The following is a 19,850-nucleotide window of genomic DNA, read 5'->3' on the forward strand; positions in this document are numbered from 1 at the left end:
GTGCTTCGGGTGGGATTTTGAAGGCACAAACAGGTAAGGGAGAATAATGGAGAGCCAAACTCCCAGCCTTGCTCCATGGAATGCCGAGCAGCAACTCTGCCAGACTGCTCACTTCCTCACTTCGCCCCAAGTTCTGATATAATTGCCAGACGGGATGTCTTCCCTTCCCCTGGTCTTCTCAGTGTCCAATCTTTACCTGATCTTCCCCCGGTTTCTCTACTTCTTCTGGTTCCACAATAATACAAGAGGGTTTTGATTCCCTTCCCCTGGTTCCTTTGTTTCTAATGTACAATATTTCCAAAGGGAATACCCTTTAGCTCTGGTTTCTCCTCAGTGTCTGACCTTTCCCAGAGGGGTGATTCCCAACCCCTGGTTCTTCTACTTCTTAGTATAATGCAGATTGTCCAATGTTTACCCAAGGAATGACTCCCTTCCATGGGTTTCTCTACTTCTCCTTAGTTGACTGTAGATTTTGCAGCAAAGGAGAGATATTATTTGTCTCTACTGTTGCAGATCTCCACATATGTTTCACTCGAGTTGGTTCTTTATCAGTTACTGTGACTACAATAACCGCTTGTTCTGCTTGAAATTCTGTTGTGGGTGTTGGTCCCACACACTCACTTATTTCTCATCAGATTCTATTCACCTAGTATACTAGCCTGCCAGGTACTATGACTATGAAGATCCACTTGGAGGCCTTGATTGTCTCTGTGGGTGCAGGTCCCAGACACGCACTGGTTTCTCTTGGGATTCTGTCCAACTGTTATACTAGCCTGTCAGGTACTGTGACTATTAAAATCCCCTCAGAGGCACGTAACTTGCCACAGTTCCCAGATCCTTCTTTCGTGGCTCTCCCTTCTTTTGGTTCTCCTGCCAATTGTCCTGGCTTCCCTGACCTCTATGCAAATCTTACCAGTGAGCTTCGGTTGTCTGCAGGTGCTTCCTGGATTCACGACCATCTTCTGCTTGTTCCAAGGACTGCGCCAGCTCCGCCGCGGTTCCCTGCTTCTGGGCTGCACATCTCGGTCTGACCATGCACTCCAGCCTTCTTGTTTGGCTGGTTTGTTCTCAGTGTCCCAGCTCCTACAGTGGAGTTTGAATCTCCCTCTTCCTCCTGGGAGGGTCTCCATTTCTAAAATGTCCTTCTTCTCTTTTTATGTTCCATTCACATTTACTTGACACAAATTAACTAGTGCGCTTGTACGGATTCGGTGGAGTATTCCACCTTACTCTGCACTTCTTCCTCACCCCTGTGTTACAGTCATCCCTGTACTCAATGTTCTTCCTCGTCTCAGTCTTTCTTAGGGAAGTGACATTGTCTATTCTGCAGACATACATGGAAGCGTGTGGGGTTACTGTGTCCTACGTAGTATAATAGGGTGAGGGAGATGGGGTGTAAGGGAACTATACCTTGTTCTTCCGGACTTGTTCTCCCTTGTCCCATAGGGGGTTTTCCCTCTCATGTGAACCTCCCATGGTGCACCACCCCCATGGGGACTATTGGACTGTGGCCGCACCGCCCTGGCCCTATTGGAAGGGTTCTCTCCTTTGGGAGCAGGGACGACATCCATGCTCTGTCTGAACAAAAACTACTCACACAAATCGCACATATGGAACTGCTTACATTGAGACAGGACTCTAGGCTTTTGTTTACTTATATTTCACAATTTCAACAATTGCAAGTGACAACCCAATGGAGAGATACCTCATCATCAACTGTGTTTTACGCAGGATTTCAAGAAGAAGTGAAGGATTAGCCTTTAATCAATCCACCATGCTAACCAAATTGAATAGTCCTAGGTTACAGATTGACCAGCAGGCTCAGTCCAGGCACTGGGAAAAGAACATAGAAAATAATCAGCCTGTAGTGCGGGTAAAATCAATAAGAAAACAGCTAAATAAAAAGGAACGTTAGAAGGTAGGTGATTCTATGCATATTGGGAACCCTAACTCCATCAAAAAGAGAAAGACGCAGACAGGAGAATGCATGTTTAAATTACGGTAATCCAGAGCATTATGTAAGAAAATGTCTTAGTTTAGAGGGATACGCCAAAGCCTGAGCATGAAGAACAGGCATGAGTTGAGGCTAGAAGTGGGTCATCCCTTTGGCATTGTTTTATGCAGATATTTCAGTCACTTGTTTTAGGTCCTGTGGTAGTGGCCAAATTTTAACATTGGGGGATGAATGTAAGGAGACTAAACCATTGATTGTGGCGACTCAAATCTGTCATATGTAAAAGATTCAGTTTGATGTAATACATTCTGCAGACGTCCCGGTCATTCTAGGAGCACCATGGCTAAGGAACCATGACCCGTATATTGATTGGCGAAGAAAAACAGTGACCTTTTCCCAAGATTGGAGTAACCACAATTGTAATCTGCAACCAGGCAAGATCTGTAAGCAAACCATGGTAGGCCTGATTAAGAAAGAAAAAGAAGATATGGGTAGACTGACATAATATCATGAGTTCCAAGATGTTTTCACACAAAACAATTACTTCATAGAGGGAATATGATTGCTTGATTAAGCTTTGAAATGACTCTAAAATCCTTCATGGCTGGATGTATACCTTAACAGGCAAGAAATTCCTAAAGGAAAAATTAAGTGAAAGGCTCCATCAGACCTCACACCAGTAGCAGGGGGCACATCTTTTTTGTCTTTAAGACAGATGGGTCATTAAAGCAGTGCGTGGATTGAGTGAATTGAGCAGATTATGGTACAAAATCAGTACCCACCACCACTTATCTAGGTGTTTATGGTGTTCATGGACCAGTTACGAAGAGAAAAGATTTTTTTCAAATTGTACTTGCAGGGAGCATATCATTTGTTTCACATAACAACAGGCGATGAGCAGAAAATCACATTTAACAACAGGTACATCCACTTTGAGTAGTTAGTTATGCCATTCAGCCTATGTAATGACCCCAAAAATGTCAACATTTATTGTGTTGTGAGACCTATTGGGCATCTCTACAATTGGATGACATCTTGATCTTTTCACAAACTCTAGAAGAACAGATTGGGGGTATGCGAGAGAAGACTTAAAGAGGATGAGAACACATTTATTATTTGCAAAGATGAAGAAATGCCAATTTGTGGTAGATTCCGTATCTTTACTAGGTTTTAGATTCTCAGCAAAAGGAATTGAATGAATCCGAAAAAAGTGCATGTGGTACTCAAATGGTCAATGCACACATCGGTAACTAAAGTGCAGAGGTTTTGGGGATTTGTATTTTTAATCAAACACTTTATTCATTTATTAATAACTTTTGGCCATCATAAAACGGATTACCCTTTAGACAAAAAAACACTGATCTGACCAGGAGCACGTATTCACGCAGTTGAAAACGATCTTTACTTCGACAACTTCTGGCATCAAGATCTACCCTTTAAAGGAGAAATTGATGCCGCTCCTAGGAACATGTCCTTTATTTTCCAAAAAGAACAGTGGCTACAATGCAATCTGCTTAATTGTGTTATTTTCCAGAACTCTGTCAAGCCCTGAGCAGCATTACACAATCTAGAATAGTGAGTTATTGGACATAAAGGAGGTACTCAAATTTTGGCAACATTATGGGAAGGGATCTACAGGTCAGGTACAGGTGTGGTAGGATAAGAAAAACCTAGGGTACTTCAGGACTATAAAATGCTACAACATGCATGATCGATGGATGATCTTTTCAAGATTTCAGTTCACTGTATCATACCATCCAGGAAAGAGATATGGAAAGGCCAGTGCGCTATCTAGACTGGAGGGAGAGGAGGATACAGTTGTACACTCACATCCATTGATCCTGCCGGAATCCAAGATGGTGCCACGATGTCCTGTTAGTAGGTCACCCACAGATCATATACATCACACGTGCAGAGGGCAAAACAAGTTGCAAGCTACTAGCAACCCATACAACATTTAAAAAAAAAAATCACTTGCCACCTCAGTTCACACAGCACACCATTTCTTACTTGCCATGAGTCAAATATCACTAGCCAATGGCAAGTGGCGAGTGCACATTTGGCACCCTGACATATTCTCCCAATCATTATGGTGGCCTTTGATGAAGAGGCGATGCATGCTTTGTGCAGTCCTGCATCACATTCGCCAGAGCAAAGGCATCTTAATCACAACCAGTGGGCCTGTAATGCTCATTACCTACTTCTAGCAGGCAACAGCAACAGATTTCATTGCATTTTGCAGAACTGGCAAAAACAGAGGGGTTCACTCTGGTCTTGTTGGTGGTGGAATTGTTAACCAATTTGGCACACTTCATTGCCTTGGAGGAGTTACCTATGTCTATGGCCTTAGCCATGCTATTTGCAAAAGAGATTGTACCATTATATCGTTTTCCATAATATTATTATCACTGATGGGGATCCCAATTCATATCACGGTTCCGGACAGGAATCTGCAAGATACTGGATATTGTCAGGGCTTCGGCCTCGCAGAGACACAGCGTCCTCCTTTGGAGACTGGGGAATGGAGGGACTATGTGTCCCGGCATACCTTGTTTCAACAGCGGCACATAATGCTGCATCAATCAGCTGATGCCACGCTTGATCCGTGTGTCGTGATTCATCCTCTGCTGTTGCATACCGTACTAGATTATATCTTCTCAGCTGTTCCTTTCCCTGCCTGCATTGCTCTACCATTGGATTTTCCCTGATTTTGACCTGGATTACAGTGCACCAACCCTGCCTGTTTCTGGACTGCCATTTTGATTCTACTTTGTACGCGTCTCTGCCTGCAACATTTTTTGATCATTGCCCTCCCCAGGATTCCCCTCTGGATTTCGTTTTGCTTTGTTGCCTCTGGTTTGGACTTCCTTGATCTCCTCCTATTTTCTTCCTATCTTCGTTCCATGCTCATGTGGGTGGGCTTGCTTCTTACGTTATTTTCATATTTTGTCGGGCCTTGTGCCGTTTGAGCGGGTCTTCTGATCTATGGACTCAGTGCTTAAGGGGGAAATGGATCTAGTTATCAACTAGGTTTTCTACCTGTCTCCTTGTTGCCCTAGGTGGGTGAATAGTGATGTTGTGTGCTGTGTTGCAGCATATCCTATTCCTTTTTCTGTACTGATACTTCTCCTTTACCTTTCAACCTGGTGGCTCGTGTTTTTGGTTGCTCACCATTCCTCCCGCCACGATCTAACACTCTGGAACCTCCCAGTATTCAATTGCAATTACACTGCGAGATCAAGGTCGGTTGGGCTACCGCGTAAACATCCCGGTGGCTTCCGGTTAGGCAAGTCCGACAGTTTGAGAAGCTTGACACTGCGTGGTTCCCATGAAGGATGGAGACGATCCAATTACTGTCCTAGTACAGGCGATTACCCACCCTTCGTGCTGATGTATAATCCCTCCATAATCGTCTTGACGCCATGCAAGCCGTGGTGCATCCTTTACCTCCAAACCAATATTTGGACCTGAAGAGCCTGCGGGTTTGTCGGCAGCTGCCCTTATTAGTGCCCCTGTACAGGTACTAGCACCCATGTTGGACAGTCCCCCTACACTTTCCATGGGCTCCTTCTGAGCGCTTTTTGGGTGATCCAAGGGGATATAAGATGTTTCTGAATCAATGCAACTTGCACTTTTTGTGCAGACCTGCCTCCCTTCCAAGCACGCCCTGTACGGCTGCCTTTGTATTGTCCTATTTAAGGGGTGTAAAGACCGGAGGGGGGGTCTGCACTTCCGCTCGCTATATGGTAGAGGGGAGGCACAGAGACCCCTGCCAAGATTCTCCATTATTGGTAACGTAGTCGAGCAATCAAGGCCTAGCTTCTCAGGAGGTGATGCGAGCTGGTTCTTAAGTACAGTGTAGTCCCCGAGCACCCACAAAGGAATGTCCACACACTGTATCGGTTACAACACAGTCTTTATATAATATTCAAGGTCACATACACGATCATGATAACTCACTTTGTACTCCGAAAAATCAACAATGGTAAATATGTACAATTCTAAAGTGGTACCACTAACGTTATTAGATCTCATTAAAGTGCATACGGTCAGAATGACACACAGATCAAAATAAAGAGGAAACCAGTAGTAGAGAGAGGAAGGAAAGCAAGATGGTTGAGCAATTGGCAGAATACTGGTCCTGTACCACTAGATACAGTTCTGTGTGGAGATCCCCCCACCTGGGCAACCTGTAGAAGAAAGATACAAGCCCAGTCCATATATTTTTCACACTAGACTTTCCAATAGTTCTGCAACCCCCAAAGTACCAGGAGTTGTAGCGTTCCTCGTCGGGGAAATCGACAAAGCTTCTTGAGTGCCCTCCCTTTAAGGCAGGAGTCACGGGTCGTCGAACGTCCGACGGAGAACAGGTCAGGCTACGACGGTGAAGTGGCCGCGTCATTCCTAGCGCTGCTGGTTGCCGGGGAAGCGTAAACGTCCTGCAAGGAAGAGGCGTGCAGGGCACCTCGATGTCAATAGTTCTGGACCGCAAAGAATTGAAAAACTGTGGCCCAGCAAGTGCGTCAAGTCGTCGGCGTCTGTGGTCTTTTGGTGGTGGGAAACCCACCGGTGGATGCTCCTCGGCACGTCGACGGTCAGGCCTTCTCCGGCAGGATACAGCGGTGACGATGTGGACGAGAGCGTCCTTGTATCAATGAAGTTCTTAGGCAACGGGAGCACGGCGGCTCCAGTCGGCGACGGCGTTCGGCGACAGTGGCGGACAACAGTCCAGGTGCTTTTCCTTGGAGTTCTGCAGCAATCCCCGTATCGGGTCGGCAGCCTGTCAAAGGTCTTTCTACCAGGGAGCTTAGGCAAAGATCGGCTGTGCACGATGGTCCCTCCTAGCTCGGGAAGAGGGCACCTTAGCAGGTCCTCTCTGGGTCGGTTCTTGAGGCACAGCAGCTTTCAGATTGCGAAGGAGAGCAACAGCAATTCTTCTCGTCCAACAGGGCTCAAGGTTAAGCTTCAGTTACTCCAGTTACTCATCGTAGTGGACTTCAGCTTCAAAACACGATTCCTAGCAGTGAGAGGTCCCCAGATATACTGTTGATCTCCCATTCATTCCGCTGGGTCACAATCAAGCATCCAATCACAACTACGGGCATTCATGCAGGCAAGCAGCCAATCAGGCACACAAGGTTTTCAGGCCATTCACTTCTCTCCAGACACTCACAACAAGTTATGTGTATTGGGACAAGTACCGAGCCATTCAACACTCCAAGCTGCATTCATACCGGTTTCGGGCAGGGCTGTCTCAACCGTTGTGTCAAACACCAGATACTAGACAGCCACAACATAGAATGCATATTCGTCACACACTCCATTCACCCAGGTCCCACCCACAGGCGTAGCCACAACATAACGGTCGTTGAGAAGGCTCCAGCCAGTCTGGTCGGCACTTCCCCACACTACTATATATGGAACTTCCACCCAACAGCCAGTCAGGGCGAAGGGGCAGAGGCAGGGCTTCCTGGGACTTCCAATGACAGGGCCTGGGCATCCTCAAATGGAGGATGCTCAGGGCACCAGTCATTTCAGCACATAGCTGCCACCAGCCTACTCTGTGCTGAAATGACTGGTGCCCTGAGCATCCTCCATTTGAGCATCCTCCACCCCCCTGTGGGTCACACACAGGTGCCCAAAAACATACACTAGTGGCACAGGGTTGTACCCCCACCCATGGGTGCCATAAGGGTATCCCACGGGTTTGTTCACCAAACTAAAAGAGAGAGAGCTGCACCGCCAGGAGTCCCACATGAACTCCTGCGCGGAAAACACAACAGAACACACGATAAAAACAGTAAAGGAGAAGGATACGGAGGCCATGTCCCTCCGATGTATTTCCAGCATCACAAGGGGTACTGCCGCTGCCTGGGCCAATCCTTTGTTGGAGTGACAGCTCTTTGCTTCAGGATTTTGAAGCCCTGACAAGCACCATAGCCAGGGTTTTTAATACCAGACATTTGTGCCAGGTCTCAGACTTGGAGTTACTAGAATTGGTACAGTGAAAAAGGATTTATTGTTCCACATAGCCCATTTTAATCAGTTGGTGGCCAAAAGGGCCTGGCCAGAGGATAAAAAGGCAGCCTTCTTTTATAAAGGCCTCAAAGACAATATTGAAGATGCTTCGTCAGTGGTTCCTACTCTGCCCGGGGATTATGCCAGATTGTTGCACTTAACCCTACAAATCATTTCCATATGACAGAGCGTAAGGGAGAACGGAAACATTTCTCTTCTCGGTCTTGGAGATCTGCACAACATTCCCCAGATGACTCTGTGGGCCCTTCAGACTTCACAGAACCCATGCAAATCGGGGGTGTCTGGGATCTGTTATCAAAGGAAGAAAAAGAGAGGCGTTGGAAGGAGCTGCTGTGTCTCTATTGTGGTATGACAGGGCATTTCATTAAAGAGTGAAAAACCTCCAAGTAGGTCGGGAAACAAGGCTCGCAAAAGACGGGGTACGTGAATTGAGCCAACAAGAGTTTTCTGCCCCACACCTTCCTACCATGATCTCCATGCACCTCAGTCTACCTGTGTGTCTACACATGGTTGGAGGCAGTCCTGTTGATGTGGACGCATTTATAGATTCTAGTGCTTCTGGTACCTGCATGGATGCCATGTTTGCACATGAGCACGAAGTAGATATAGTACGAAAGGAAAGTCCTGAACCAGTGCTGGCAGTAGATGGTTCACCCTATCATCTGGTCTTTTAACACATAGCACCAACTCCATGTCAGTGACGTGTTTACCAGATCATGTAGAACATCTAAGTTTTGACGTCATAGCCGGTCCTCACTTCAAGGTCATCCTGGGGCTTCCCTGGCTGACGCCTCCACAACTCACCATATATTGGGAAAACGAGACAGTAGCCCTCTGTTCTCCGCGTTGTGAAGAATCAGGTCTTCGACCCTTGGAGGGTTCATCCAATCCCGTGCAAGCTCTTACATCTTCCATACACAATATAAGTGCCATACATACCAGTCTTCCTGACTACTAGCATTATTTTTCTGATGTCTTTGATATGGTCAAAGCAGTGCATCTACCTCCTCACAGGGAATAGGACTGCCCCATGGATCTTCATTCTGGGGCTTGTATTCCTTGTGGTCGTATCCATCTACTAACATGCACTGAAGACCTCTATTTGCGTAAATATCCAAGCAAGTCCCTAGAGAGCTGTTATATGCATCATTCAAAGCCACCACCAGCTTTGCCACTCTTTTTTGTACAGTAAAAGGGAGGGAAACTACAGACCTGTAACGATTATCGTGAAATTAATGCTATTACAGTGAAGAACAGGTACCCATTACCCCTTATTTCTGTATTGTTGGGCCACGGGTAGGTTGCAGCCATCTGAACGAAATTAGATCTCTGGGAAGCTTACCACTTGGCATGTGTGAGGCCAGGAGACGAGTGGAGGATTGCCATCTGAACACGGTATGGCATGTTCGAGTATTATGTATTGCCCTTTGGTCCGCAATGTTCCAACCTTTCATAAATAACATATTTTGTGATATCCTCGATGTCTTTGTCATTATTAACTTGGGACAATATATTGATTTATTCCTCGTCCTTGGCAAAGCATGTTACTCATGTCCAAGAGGTGCTACTCCATTTCCAGAAACACTTAATATTCCCCAAATTGGAGAAATGTACCTTTTGAACCAGAATAGTGGAGTTCCTCAGGTTTATACTATGCTCAGACGGCACGGTTATGGACGATGCAAAAATACAGGCTATATTATCCTGGCCGGCTCCACCTCAGTGAAAGCACTGCAATCCTTTTTGGGCTTCTCTAATTGTTATCAACGATTCACCCGAAAGTTCTCTGCCATAGTATCTCCGTTAACCTGTCTCACCCAGAAGGACCACCCGTTACATTGAGGAATTAAAGTCCACCAGCCTTTGCCTCACTCAAAAAAGCTTTCACTGAGACCTCCTTGCTAGAACACCCCCAAACTCAGACAGCCCTTTCGCGGTGGAAGCAGATGCTTCTGATGGAGCCGTGGGTGCTGCCATGTCCCAATGTTGTGAAGCTATGCAACTTCTTCACCCTGTTGCATATTATTCTCACAAACTCTCACCTATAGAATGGAATTATACTATAACAGAAAATTTACTGATGGCCGTTAAGGATGCGTTCCTGGAGTGGAGACATCATCTACTGGGTTCAAGACACCCTATGCAGGTGTATACCTACCACAAAAATGTACAAGCCCTGAAGTCAGCTAAATGCATGAATGCTCGCCAGGCCCGTTGTCGTTTGTTTTTCTTTGCTTATAATTTTGTTATTCTCCATCGGCTCGACTCAAAAATGGGAAAGCTGATCCATTGCTGCATCAATATGAGGGTGAAAAGAAAACCGAAAAAAGTGTTTCAACAATATTCTTGGTCCTGAACACATGATTTTTCTCTGCACCACACACCCCAGGTTTATGGAACTAGGGCGTTTCCCCTTCCACAAATGCAGCAGAGCCAACCCCTCCTGAGTTGGAAGTTAAAGAGCTTCTTGTCAAGGGCTCCAGGGTGGCCAGACACTTAGGGTTTTCGAAGACCCTTGAGTTGATACAGCAAAAGGATTGGTGGCTGTCCATACGAGCCGATGTCCGCCACTACGTGCTAAGCGGTGCACAAAGTAAGTGAATTTTGGCCAAGTCCATGGGCATATTATAGAACACACCTGTACCTGTAGAACCATGGCACCATGGTGTCTTGGGGCCTGGTAGTGGAACTACCATCTGTGGACAGACATGATTTCATAGCAGTGATAGTGGACTCATTCACCAAGATGGGACACTTTGTCACCTTCAGTGGCATGCCGACAGCAGCTGAGGTTGCAAGCTTATCTTTCCTCCACTTTTTCCGCTTACACAAATTACCCTCATTTGTGTTGTCTGATTGGGGTTCACAATTTATCTGGAACTTCTGGGAATCCTTGTCTACTATGTTGGGGGATGAACCTGCGATTTTCTTCGTCCTATCATCCACAGACCGATGGCCAGACCAAAAGACTGAACCAGACATTGGAAAAGTATCTCTGGTGTTTTGGAAAACCAGGAGAACTGGTTTGGTGTACTTAACACTTCAGAGTACGCGTATAAAAATGCATCACACACTTCTATTGGAAACTTGACGTTGTTTGCATCATATCGCTACCATCCTAGAATGCTTCCAGAAAACCTCCCTTTCAGCTCTAAAGTTCCAGGTGCTATCGACTTGTGTGTTCCTTAAGATCATGCAGACAAAGGTGTTTGAAAGCTTGCTGGCATCTAAAGAGGCACAGAAGAAATAGGCAGACAAGCATAGGACCAAGGCTCCTGACTACGCTATCTGTGAAAAAGTATGACTGTCCACACAACATCTGCACTTAGGTGGGGCCTGTAAATTGTTAGCCAAATATGACAGTCATTGTTCGATTACTAAAGTCATCAACCTGACAGCTGTTCAGCTGTTATTGCCCCGCTCCTGGAAACCCCACCTTGTCTTGACGTGTTGCTGATGGTCCCGACATCCGTATCCCGGCTAAACCGACCCCCAATGCGCATCAATGTGTCCGATGAGTATGCGGTTCAGGCCATAACAGACGGCAAGATCAGCTGTAGAGACCTGTATTTTTTGTGCACTGGAAAGTATATGGACCTGTGTACCGTACCTGGGAACTTTCTACTAACGTCCACGGCCCTCCCTTGTGGCCAGGTTTCTTTGCCTTTCTGGTTTTCGGCCATCCGACTATCACTGGGGTGGGCCTATCAATGTTAAAAGCAGGCTTTCAACATCTGGGCACACTATTGTTTTCCAAATGTGCATCTTACACTTTCATACAAAAAAAAAATATTTTCAAACTCAAAAATGCTGCTTGAACTTGTTTTCTTTGAAATGTGTTGCTTTTTTTGTCGGACTACCACACAAATACCATGTAATTTGTGCGTCCCTTCCTTTGTGTTTTATCACAGGTTATATTTATAAATATGCTATATGTTTGTCAAACTGCTTAAACACAAATAATTGCTTCTGTGTGCTGACAGCAGTTATTAGGAAATGAAACTGAGTTCATGGGTGCAAACTTTTCATTTTTACTATAGGGGCTGAAATACCCCCACTTCCGCTCTGAATATAGGCAAGCGACCAGCCCAACCCACGGCCTGGCCAAACATTTTTATAGCACTTGCTTTTTATAAGGAATTGCAAATAGTCATACAATTAACAACCAGTTTTAATATCTAACATCTTAGAAACGTTCTATCAACCTGCTGACTGTAGAGCGTGTCTGTCGATCCCTTAATGTACTAAAAGTTACTGCATTACCAACATAATTTTGGGTGCACCACTGCAATAGAAGTTAAAGTGGAATTGATGTACATTGTGGAGTTCGAAAAGAAGCAGCATGAAAGAAATTGCACAATTTTCAACTATTATTTTGAACATTTCCCTTGACCAGATTTGAACTGCCAGCTCTGCCCACTCAAAACTCCATCCCCTCCTCCAAACTCCTCCCCCACCCCAGCCCTTATGGGATACCCCTTTAAATGTTTTCCATTTCCAACACTGCAGTAAGTAATAGGACAAAAGTACGACTAGAAGTAATGAAGATTACCAGTAAGTAATCATACCATTGTTGAATGTGGTCTTAAAGGGCTCGACGTCATCTGGGGCACACATATATAGAATTGGCTGGTCACAATAATAATGCAGACAATAATGCATTTTTGGACTTCAGCGGACCAGATTACAATGGTTTTAAAAAATAAATCCCATTCACCTCCCATCCATCTGATAGCATGTTCTACAGCAAAGCAATAGTTTGGAGCCTTTAGTGGGCTTTCCAGCAGAAGACTACATAATACTTCAAAGAAAAACGATATCTAGAGTCCAGTCGCTCCCACTGAAATCAGACGGGCACAACGCAAAAAACGTGGCCACACCTCCATTTTAAGGTTAAATTTACGCACCTGGGCTCGCGTTTCAGTTGGTCCTGGGGAGCCGCAAACGAGCGTTAAGCCACTGTGGCGCTGCCCGTGCCCGTCCTGAACTGTAGTGTTTACTTGGCAGTGTAGAAACGTATCCTAGCAACGGAAGATTATTCCTTGTTACGTGAGACGCAAGACACGTTCTTGCCGTATTTACGTTAACCCGCGAGCCTCAGCCTGCGCCCCAGCACCACGTGATGCTTGCAAGAGTGGGAAGGCAGGAGCCAGCGTGAGCAATGCTTAGTGAACTGAAGAACCTGGCTTTCCTCCAAGACTGAACGACGCCGGATAGCAAGAGCAATGCTGACCTTTCCCAGGCGAATCTGCGACAAACCCCTTTTCATTTTGGGACTTGAGTTGCCTGAGCGGAAGGGGTGAATGCTTGCTTTCAAGTGATAGTTCTGTGCAGCTGATGAGGGCTGCAGCGGGGGTTCTAAAATTGGACGTGTAGATTAAAGGGGCATATTTTGACATTTATCAATACAGAGAGGCGGATTTCACAATGTTTTACTAGTGCTACTTCACAGAAGTGTGGAATAGTTGTGTTTGAGTGTATTGGGATGATTTTTTTCAATGGATTGTGGTTGGGTTTTTGCCATGTGTGGCAGACAGGGAGATTTGCACTTGGCAGAGGAGCGGTTCGGACTGCAGCATAAAATATATTGCATGCCCCAGTGCATGCATGCCATCATTCTGGCGCACCTGGGAGGGAGATTTCAGCAGAGAAAAAACGGGAGACACACATTTTCCCATAGGAATGCATTGGGGCTAGAATTATTTTAGGTGAGAGAATGTGAAAAATAGCAATATTTGTCACCTAAAAAATGAGAGTGGCCTGCGTAAATCGGGAGGGTTGGTTTATGCCCCAGTGGCCCACCGTTGCAAAAGACAATGGCTAACCCCCCGCACTAGCGTGAATGCGGGTTTAGATAATATTAAGAGACACAGAGGCAAATATTATGCATTACAACTCCTTTACTGACAACCAGCAGCAAATATTTGAAAATGTATTAAACACTGAAACACTTTTTAAAAAACAGTATACAACACAAGAAAAACATAAAGACCCCAATCCAAGATGGCAGTCCTAGCATGTCAGCCAATCAGGGTCCTTCCTCTCCTATAAATGTCCATGTAGCTAGTACCCCATCCTCTTCTGAAGCTGAGAGAGGAAAGCAGACACAGAAATCGCACCGTACACCAGAAGCACCATCCATCTGCAAATGGAATCCCACCTAACCTCTGAACCCTTCGACACCACTCCATAGACCATCCGCCGTCTTGGACCTCAAACGAGGAGAAACAAAGTATAAATAAGAGGGAAGGAGGGAGGGATAATACTCACCTACATGTCTCTTAATAGAATCTAAACCCCACTCACACTAGTGCGGGAGTTAGCCATTCTATGTCGAGAATAGAGGCTTCCTATTATTCAAGTTCGAAGCTTTTGCAACACCACATTAGTTACATGCTGAACCTTTCTAAAAACTTAAATGTAGACTTCTTAGATCAGTCAGCTGCTCGTAGGATGAACTCAAACCTCCCACCAGCAATGCTGATTTAGAAGCCATGGCTCCCCTAGCAGATGAGCCCCAAAAATAGACATATCAATCCCAACTTCCCTGATAACCCAGCACACGCAGTGAGCTACTATAGCTGAGGAAACTGCAGCAAAAGGCTTCCTAAAGGAGACAAGCAGCTGAGGGTTTGAAGGAGCCGGCAACTCTTTAGTAACTTTGATATACGTTTGTAAACAATGAACCATGCACAGTTTCTGGCCCTCCGGAAAAGAAGGATAAGAAATTGAGGTAGATAAACACTTTGTTGTGCGAGAAATAAGGAATGTTACTCCTTCTGGAGAAAAAGCTCTGTTATCCACAGCCAATGCTTTAACATCTGAAATCCTTGATAGATACCAGGCATAATAACATAGTTATTTTTGCAGATAATTGTTGAAGCGAAAAGTTATCACTATCTGGCCATGATTGGAACAAACGAAAGACCACATTAACACCCCAGAAACAAAATACTTAGCCTTTGGAGGGATCTTAATTCTGATGGACCGCAGAGCTCTTTTCACTAGAAAATGTCAACCCACCGGTTCTGCTTTGACCAAAGTATGGCCTGCCGAGATGGCCGAATGAAAGTTATTAATTTTCCTAAACGCCTTCCCCTCTTTAAAGAGGGACAACAGGAAGTTAACTACTTTTGCTGAAACGCCAGTAATGGAATCAAGACCCCTGCCACTCACCAGTCCACCCAGTGTGCCCACGCAGATGACTAGGAAACCTGAGTGGATCTAGCCCAAGAGTCCCTGACGACCTCACAAGAATACCCAGAAAGGCTTGGGAATGCCTAAGCCTCGCAGAAATCTTCCATGTCATAAACTGCAGCTGCCCCTGCAAAACCAACTTGTGACAGCCAACCCCCGGATCTATGATTATTAGTGGGAAGAACGGAAGGAGCCGGGGGACATCTACTTCCAGTTCCAGAAGGATTGGAAACCATATCTGGCTTGGCCAAAACAGAGTCAAAAGGAGCAATGACGCTCTTTGCCGGCACCCTTGGAGCAAAACTCTCGAAATTAGGGATAACGGAGGGAATGCATACCCTTGAAGGTAACCCCAGTCTTGAAGAAAAGCATCTACTGCCACTGTGCCGGGATCCGAATGCTAGCTGAAGAAATGGGGGACCCAACAATTGAGGTAAGAGATGAACAGATCCATGAGAAATGGACCCCAAACCTGTGACAAGCTCACCGCGTGCTCCCCAGCTTGTTGATTTAGCGGACTGGTGACACGTGCATCCTCAAGAGGATGCAATAATTTGCTTTGTCCTTGGTGAAACTCTGCAAAGGACCCCACTAGGAGTTCTAGAGAACTGATATGGAGAGACTGCTCTAGAGTGGACCACTTCTCTGCCGTTGCACCTTGAGACAGACGCATCACCTCAGCATAGGGTGCCCATAATTGAAGATGCTGTGTCTTCAGTCTCTGAATAGCCCTATAATGATGAGGGGACATAATTGCCTGAATAGATGCCAATAGCATACCTATGATCCTGGCAAGAAACCGAAGAGACAACATTCCTTTCTTCAGTACAGACATGTTCTGGGCTAAAATCCCTGAATCCTCATTTGGGGTAGCAGGAGCTGGCACAGCCGAGAATCTATAATGAAGCCCAGAAACTGCACACATCGAGTGGGCACGAGGACAGACTTTTCTTGATTGATTACAAACCCCAGATTCTGAAGAAGGGACACTGTCAACTAAAACTGGGAGAGAAGACTCACCTCCTGTGCCAAGGTAAGCATGTCGTCTAGATATATGATTATCCTTATTCCCCTGGACTGCAGGAAAGCCATCACCAGCCTCAACAGCTTGGCGAAGCACCATGGGACTGAGGAGAGACCAAACGGGAGAGACGCAAACTGCCAAAACCGATCTTGCCACTGAAACTGCATATACTGCTGATAGGTGTAAAACCAGAACCACAAAATACGCATCTTTCAGGTCGATCTTGCCCATTCAATCCCCCTGTAGGAGAGAATCCCTATACAAATGAATCCCTTCTATCTTGAAATGATGATACACCACGAAAGAGTTGAGGGCCTTGAGATTGATAACCGGTCTGAACCCCCCGTCTGGTTTGGGCACCAAAAGATGAAACAGAGAAACGCAGAATCCACCATCACTGCAGGTAACACAGCCGCAATTTGAATGAGATTGTGCACCTCTGCATCTACGCAATCTTGTTTTTCCCGAGTGAATATCAGCAGACAAGGACAAACCACCTGAAAGGGAGGACTGTAAATGTCTATGTGGAACCCCCGCACTGTCCGCAGCACCCAGACGACTGTCATGAGATGAGACCAATTGTGAGCAAAACATGCTAGCCTCCTCCAAGCTCTCACTGGAAGAAACACTTAAATGAAAAATGCTCACCTGAAGCAGCCCATCCACGGCCCTGTAGGATCAACCTCTCCACTGTGCCTCGTGCTGAGAAAAGTAGGCATCAGCCATTCCTCTGGAGCTGAAACTGGAATGTCCTCCCCTAGGTGCAAACTGCACGAGATGGGAAGAGCCCTGGAACTGGCGGCCAGGGGAGCGGGCTCTGCCTCTTCTGGCCTTAGCAAAACCACAGAGGGAGACAGCTTTTTTTATGTTGCTCTGTGCCTTATCCAAGGCTGTGAAAGTGTGCACAAAGGTAGAGAGCCCCTTGACAAATCAATTGCAAAAACAAAACAACCCCTGGGCCTTGGGCTCTGCATCTGCCGGGGACATGTTCTGTAAGGGATTTCAATCAGGCACACACCCAAGTCTCGCGTAGCATGTAGTGCGCAAATGAAACCCTTATTTTATTTCTGTCTATAAATTCAATATTCTGAATGATATACCACTCATATCACACCCTTCTCAAAATACCCCAGGTCACACTGAACCAGGAATCAGGCTAGTTTGTAAAGGTAAATATTTATTTATTTAATATTCAAATCACACATAAGTTTACTATAGATATATATGTGGGGCAGCAATCACCCAAAGGGTGACAATACAATTCAAAAATAAGCAAAGCAATTGAATTCACTTATACTAATGCAGAATAGAAACACAGGAAAGAGAACAGTTTTGTTTTGTGCACAGATAGAGTTTAGGTTACTATTTCCCCCTGCAAAATTGTGTTTAAATACAAAGGAGCAATCCTACACCAATGCGAGTAATTCAGGAGTAAAAGACAAGGTCTAAAGTTTATAGGCAATCCTCCCTCCCAAACAAGAGTGAAAACCTTATTTTGGCAAATGACAATTTGAAATGACAGGTGAAAATGGCTTGGTGAAATACTACAAAAAGGTGCAAAAATACTTAAATGGAGACAAATTCTAAAACAAACATCGCTAATCAGGTCATAACATACCTGAGCTATAATATAAAGAACAATACACACTTCAGATCAGGATGGGATGGAAAAACACCTTAAAATGGGGAAATAACGCATGTAAACTTGTGATTTTAGCAAATTCACGGCAAACATTTACTATGCGATATTGAAGAATACACTGCACGATGCAGTTGTGTGTGTAACCAAGGATGTTAGGTATTAGTGAGAGTTGAAATTTCGTTTCTATCTTTAAAACTGAAGGAGTTATAGAGGTTTTAGTGAGAGGCGTTTTTGCAAAATCGGCACAAAATGAAAACAGAAATGCGCTTTTGAAAATGACAGATGGGTTTAATTGCACTATATTATGACTATGAAAAAGATAATTCCACATATGGATCTTACAGTCACATGATCAGCGTAACCCAGCCCGTTGTCCATATTGTACTTCTTCCTGGGATTTACTTTAGTTATTCAGAATCACTAGGATTTATGATTTTGGAACACAGATGAGACAATCAGTGCAAGAAAGAAAGGAGTTCTGAATTAAAGATGGGATGGGTTGAGATAGGGATAATACAATGCAGATATACTATGGGTCACTGTTCTTCCTGTTAACACTTACAGAAGAAGTTATTAAATTGGACCGTCAGCTCTGGTCAATGAATTGGATCTGGTCTACCGGCAGCAGGGCACCTCTAGTGGGATTGGATCAGCAAGGCGGTTCTGGTCAATTTGGACTGCACCTCAGCCTGGATTTGGAAGGGCCCCTTCTGGTTACTGGACACAGTAGATAGCAGGATGCAAGTTTTCAGCGGGCAAGCTTTAATGGTAGCAAGCCAAGCTGAATCAGAATTAAATCCCTTCAAGTTTGGGATGTTTGCAATCGGGTCAGGCTAGCAATAATTTTGCAATGCTGGAGTCTGGATTCTACAAAGAAATCTGGATCTTTCAAAGAATTCTGGAGTCAGCTACAAGAAGAGGAGTTCTGCAATAAGGTGTTGCGCAGACATCTGGATGGGTTCTGGAAGCAGTCTTCTGGAAGCAGTGTGTGTGTCTGTGTGTGTGTGTGTGTAGTGAAACCCCTATATTTATCCATTACCAAGTTTATGGCATGGGCAGAACTTCAAAACACACCCCCAAGGTTGTGAATGGCTGCAGGCATATGCTTTGTTGTGGTTGGCAGCCTGAACAGAGCTGTCATTTTATGACAGGATTTAGGAACTCTGACTGGATTTTTACCCAAAACATACTTTTGCACATATGTACATATCTACCATTATGTACCCTCATAAAATTGGACACATAGGGCCTCATTACGAGGTGGGCGGTAAGGGATTACCGGCACTGGTAAGGGCACCGGTGCCGGTAATCCTGTACCGCCCTACAACGAGTTCCCTTTGCGGGTCCTTCCTTAACGCCTGTTTTTTTCAGGCTTTAAGGACGGGACCCGCAAAGGACTCTAGAGCTAATAACGGTATCGCAATTTGCGGTACCATTATTAGCGCCTTCCCCTGTTCCCATTGTGCCCTATGGAGGCTCAAATGGGAATGGGGAATGGCCCTGGTGAATGGGGAATTACCGGTCCCGCCACGAGTCCTGTATTGGTCATTCTATGGATTTTTTATCAATTTTACCCATAACACTTTGGATTAATCATTTCTATTTGGTTCCTTAAATGGTACGAGTTTCCTCAATCTGTTCAAATTACAAGGCTGAAATTAGTTTAATGCCTACCACGTTTCAGGTGTATCCCTCTGTAGGTTGCTCAGTTAAAGAGTTTTAAACTTTAATCAAAAATAAGGATTTCACATCAGAGTCCTCCTGGGCAACCTCCCCTTTTCCGGCAGCAGCTGTCCAGTCCTTTGAAGTTCACTGAGAAACCTCCTCCACAACCTGCCCCTCCTTGCAGAGGTCAATGCTCAGCCTGTCCTTTGTTCTTTGGTCAGCCAGCAGACGAATGTCTAATGCAGCCCCATTTTGTGCTTGCTGGCATTATGCAGGACCCATTAACAGCTATTAGCATTCCTGTTCTCAAGGAAGTGTCAAGCGGAGAT

At 45.3% G+C, this 19,850-nt stretch overlaps 1 protein-coding gene across 1 annotated transcript in view; it reads right to left on the minus strand.

Annotated features, from left to right (window-relative positions):
- SPA17 (sperm autoantigenic protein 17) overlaps positions 1-13,044 on the minus strand; it is a 382,615-nt gene extending 369,571 nt beyond the window's left edge. Inside the window, exon 1 of the mRNA XM_069614536.1 lies at positions 12,901-13,044. The gene's annotated coding sequence lies outside the window, so the exon portion shown is untranslated. The remainder of the gene's footprint in view (positions 1-12,900) is intronic.
- Positions 13,045-19,850: the final 6,806 nt, after the last annotated feature.

Source organism: Ambystoma mexicanum, chromosome 9 (assembly GCF_040938575.1).
Source record: "Ambystoma mexicanum isolate Mex_15411 chromosome 9, UKY_AmexF1_1, whole genome shotgun sequence".
Lineage (NCBI taxonomy): Eukaryota > Metazoa > Chordata > Amphibia > Caudata > Ambystomatidae > Ambystoma > Ambystoma mexicanum.